Source organism: Eumetopias jubatus, unplaced genomic scaffold, assembly GCF_037043125.1.
Source record: "Eumetopias jubatus isolate StellerSeaLion01/CBP00866 unplaced genomic scaffold, mEumJub1_p1.0 scaffold_14, whole genome shotgun sequence".
NCBI lineage: Eukaryota > Metazoa > Chordata > Mammalia > Carnivora > Otariidae > Eumetopias > Eumetopias jubatus.
Window position 1 is genome coordinate 74,030,932 of NW_028274820.1, and position 5,646 is coordinate 74,036,577.

A 5,646-nucleotide genomic window follows, 5' to 3' on the forward strand; every position below is an offset into this window, starting at 1 on the left:
CAGCTCAAGAAAAGGTATTGTTGACAGTGAGTGATACAAGGAGTGTATCAGCGTCACAACAAGGATTCCAGCACACTCCATTTATAAAAAAAAAGTATAAGGATATTTAAAATATAATCCCTTTCTAAGCCATTTAAACATACTCATATGGGAAGTTGTTTATCTGTAGCCACTTCTCTGCTTAATGGTAAACTTCTCTGCAAGATTGAACTAAACTCTAACAGAAATCATACTTGCCTCAAGATACTTAATATTAGCCATCGTTCATTTAAATAGTAGAATCTGCACTTTCCTTGTGTGTGAGGTACAAGATAGGCAGGCAGCAGCAGATGCCAACAATTGGCAGATTATTCCAAAACCATTCAAGAACTCTTAACAAGTTCACATCCAGTCTCTTTGGGAGCCAAGGTAGACCATAGTCTCCTCTGCTGCCTGCTTCACAAATACCAGGTGGAATTTTACTCTTATTTTCTTGGAAGGCTTGCGAATTCTACCAAGAATTTGCTGCACACTCTGGAAAGATTTTACGGTATAGACATGGCCACATGATGGGCTTCTTATGTCCTTAGCAACTTTTAAAGTTTAAGATGCAGAATAAAGACTACTGCTTTGATAATACCAAAGGGCCGCATCCACAGAGGCAAGACTGTGTGCAAGGTTCACAGTTTAACTACCATAAAATTTAGCTGCTGCTTTCATCTGAGAAATGTGGCAGATAAAAGCAGTTTCAATATTGCACCATTGCATTAATGTAGATGCAGCACAGATATATGAAATTTCTTCCTCTCAACACCATGCTCTAAAAAAGTAGTTAAAGTATTATGTTTGCATGATTTGACATGTAGTCTGAGAAATATATGAAATGTTATATTTTTAAAGGACTTGGCTTATGAGAAGTCATACTTGAGGGAGTGTGGAATCAATTCACAGGGATAGTTTATGGTCTAGGAACTCTTACCAACTAATGGGAGAAACTGGTGTGTGAGTGTGGGTGTGGGTGTGTGTGTGTGTGTATACAAACCCCCCATGTATATGACAGAGAAATATTAATAACTTATACTTAAATTCATAAAGGGAGAATAAAAATCATACAGTCTCTAAGTTTATAGTTGCAATGTGTCAATAGTATTTACTTAGTCCAGAAAGTGTGTTTATATCATTTTCCACTTTTCCTTTTCTATCTTCTGATTGCTTTCAGTTCAGCTAGAAATACAAATTTCTATCACATTCAGGTAAGCCAAGTATTAAAAAAAGTAAGATCTAAGTATAAAAAGATCCCAGAAAAGAATGCATTTCTAGGGTGTGTCTGTGTGTGTGTGTGTGTGTGTGTGTGTGTGTGTGTGTGTCCTTGTTTGATGTAATGACTTAAATATCCTGGAAGAATGTCCAGAACAACTGATTTGAAGAAGGGTTAATGATACTTCTCTAGTAAAATCTGACTATAATATAGACATGAAAAGAGAGGAGAAATGTTTAAGAGGAGAAACCCATGGCAAAATAGCCCAGATAAACACAAGACCTGATAGAGAATAGATATATAAAATTATAATCTCCTAAGAAAGTATGAAGAGACTATTGGCAATGTATCAAAAAAAAAAAAAACGATTCATAAGACTACCAAATTGTGGTACAACAGAATATTCTATTTCTATGTCTACAGGATAGTGAAAAAGAACACTGCATTCATAGGGAAAATTTCCTTTTATTAGAACTATGGGAAATCCTTTTCCATAGGAATTCAGAAACTTCAGACATCCTAACAGATCTGGTATCTCTCCAGCATATCTTCTATATTAAAATCAAAAAAAGTTTTCTCATCTTTTCTACTTGCCTGCCATAGCTTAACAAGGGGAATTAACACTATAAATCAAATCTATCTCCTCTGAAGTTACTTATGTGATGAAGCATGTCCAGTTTTTTATTTTTGAGAGTTTCAGAGTGTTTGGCAGGCAGATACCACTGCTCCTGGGGCTCCCTCTCCGGCTTTTAGATCAGGTAAAACAGGAAACACTCGGAAACTGATGCCCCACATTCTTTCTGAGATAGAAGCCTGGAGCGTGGAGATTCTCGGAAGGCAAATTTCAGTTTGTAAAATATTTTCCAAACAGAAATGATCATTTAAATTGCGTCACATTACTTTGCACATTATGGTGCCTTTATGTATGCAATAACTTAAAGAATAATTTGTAATATTAAATTAATCTGGAGAGTACAGCGGTTGGTATAAACAACAGTACTTAGGAAACTGAGCACCGATAACCTGTGGGATTTTTTTTTTTTTTTTTTTTGGAAACTAGAGTAACATCCCTGAACCTGAGCATCTGTCTCTATCGTCGGTAGGTCTCCTCTCTCTGCATTCTACCTGCACAGCTTTTTCTTCTCATGACTCTGGCCTTCCTCTTACATTCCAACTCTATTTTCATTCATCACTCTTCACCTTCTTCTCCCTGATTTCCTGTTGGTAGACGTCTCCTCCTAAGTCCATCATCTTCGCTTCCCTGTGCTTTTCCTTAACGTCTAATTCTCTCTTGATGTTCTCAGTACTTCAGTTAAATTTGGTGCATGTAAGTGGCCACTTTTTCTGCGCACTGGGAGGAGAAGATAAATCGGAGTCAGCTCCTGCATTTCCGGAGCACACAGCAGAAAGAGGGAAATAAAGATGGCAACAAAGTGTGAAAATGCATGGTCAGAAGACAGAAATGTGAACATGGTAGGGGACTGCACAAGACTGAGGCTTGACAGGAACAAGAATTCTGTTGAAAGTATTCTTTTGAGCCAGTACTTGAAAGGTGATTTCAAGTTTCCCAAGCCACCAAAGAGAGGAGAAGGGCAGTCGAGCAGAAGGAGCAGCAAGCATCCACAAAGAGCTGAAGCTGTGAAGAGCATGGGGTGGCCTAACACCAGAGCCTGTTCAACGTGGCTCAACAATGACTTCAACAGGAGGGACAGGGTGGCAGATGAGACCAGAAATAGAAGTTGTGGTCAAGGGGAGTTCTTATGCCAGGCCACATAATCCAGATTTTATTCGATGTGCTGTCACTTAAAGCAAGAATGTAGTTTCAGATTTGTGTTTGAGAGAGGTCATCTGGGCAAAGAGAATGGAAGACACTGGAAAGGACAGAGACAGAAGGGAGAAAGTGAAACCAGCTACGAAGCTGTTGTTACAGAGAGATCCATGACTGTCCCTCCCTAAGGCTACCAAGTCAGGAACACCAAAGTTACGGAACATCTACATTTTATACCCAAAAGACTTCTAGAATTTATGGGCATTCTCTAAGGAGTCATGCCTTATAAATCCATCGATTCTGAGTTTATTTACTATAGTCATCCTTTAGTCAGGGACTCCCTACTGGAAGAATTCTGTGGAGAGGGTCTCTTTCATCTACCAAATATTATTAGTTTATATACACACATATATATCCATCCAATTGGCAAGGAGATAAGATCAGTTCACTTTTCCATATTTCCTTTCTCCCAGTGGTGCTCCCCACCCCCAGGGAGACATGAACGGATCATGAGCCAACCACTTGAGTACTTCTCTCTTCAGTAGCCTATTCTCTGTCCCACCCATCTCTAACTCAGGTACCTAGCATCCTTCTCTTCCAACAGAGAAGTAATCATTTTTTATTAGTTGGTATGTATCCTTCCAGAATTTTCTTTAAATATTTACATACTTATCTGTGTATGTTGGGCTCAAATATGTGTGTGGTATGTGTGTATATTCAGAATACATAATTGCTTTTGATTTTTTTTTCTCCTTAGCATGCCTTGGTGATCTTTCCATCTCATATCGTAGAGATTTCAACTTTCTAACAATTTCAACAGCTGTGAAGTGTCTGAGATTTTACTCTATTTGCAAGTTGAAAGCTAGCCTGCCACAGTTTCATGGATGCTGGCAGATGACATGAGACTCTTGGGTTAGTGACAAAGAAGTTTTATACTAACAGAAATAGCAGTATCAGGGGTATTAGCATTTATACCGAATTCCTAAGCTCCAGTTCCCACAGGGTAACATAAAGAAGGACAAGCAATGGCTGCATATGCAGTTGAGTGACCTAAGCTTAGAGAACCCAAATCGTTACTAACTGGCAGTCAGCAGACAGGCTTTACTTCGGCTCTTGAGGAAGATACTATATTTATTATACTGGAGAGTAAACATGGTCTTTGCCCCAGAGGAGGTAATAGCGCCATCTTCCAAGGCTATTCATTAGACAAACATTATTGCAAGATATGCAGAAATGTAAGAGGCGCCATGGAGGACTATCTCCCAGCAAACAAGGGTATACAATTTCATAGTATGAACGTCATTCAACCATTCTCCTGTTAATGATCGTTAATGGTTAAGGTAGAACAAGTTCTGCTTTCTCAGTTATGTTCTCAGAGTCATTTACTGAATGAACCAAACTTTTAAAGTCATTGACAAACTGTTCATTTATTTTTTATTTTATCTGATGTGAACTCATTTTCTGAAGTTTGATTTTGTTGGTTATCTTCTATAGTGATAGCTTTTCTCATATGTTTTGAATGCTTATTCTGTCCTTTCCTCTTGAGTGCATTTTTAATTTTGTTCCTCTCTCAATTCCAGGTTTCCCTTTCTACTGTCTAGGACTTTTTGAGTTGTTCCATCTGGCCTCACCTTGTCAGAACCAGGTCTTAAGTTGATGACTAGTGACTCTGGACTGAGGACATTTCAGATCGATTCATTGAGCCAGTATCTGGGTTGGGTTCAGGCTTGGCTTCAAATCTGAGTCTCCTCCCTCCTGGCTCTCAAGGTGTATTCATTCCATCATTTAAACCACACTATCCTTAGGGATCCAAAGCAACTATTTTCATTCTCCTTTCAAAGGACAAGGGGGATATGGAGCAAGGAGTCGGAAAAAATATCCCAGACCTTTGTTTTAAGAACTGAGGCTGATGAATAGTCATTACATCACAGTAAATGAACTTCCTGCTACCCTGACGGGGTCGGGGTCTGGAACCCAACGAGCTCACAGCTGCAGCTTCACTTACTACTTTGTGCACCTGTTGCAGAAGTCTATTCAACAGAGGCATTTAGCTTGTTTTGGGCTAATATATGTATACACACACACACACACACACGCGCACGCACACACATACACACGATTTCATTATATTTCGCCTCTTTTGCTAAAAAAAATGTATTTTGTTTTCCACATTGCTATGTATTTCAAGCAAAGGAGGACTTCAAAGGATGAACTTAAAATGCCACCTTGACTGGATGCAAAGATCACATAAGCTGATTTGTACAACTCAAACAGCAAAAAAACAATCTGACAAAAAAAATGGGCAGAGAACCTGAACAGACATTTTCCCAAAGAAGATCTACAAATGGCCAACAGGTCCATGAAAAGACACTCAATTTCACTATTCATCAGAGAAATGCAAGTTAAAACCACGAGAGATCACTGCACACCAGTCAGAACAGCTAGAATGGAAAAGACAAAAAATAACGAGTGTTAGCAAAGGATGTGGAGAAAAGGGAGCCTCTGTGTGCTGGTGGTGGGAATGCAAACTGGTACAGCCATTATGGAAAGCAGTATGGAGGTTTCTCAAAAAATTAATAATAGAACTATCATAAGATCCAGCAATTCCACTTCTGAGTATCCGAAAGAAATGAAAACACTA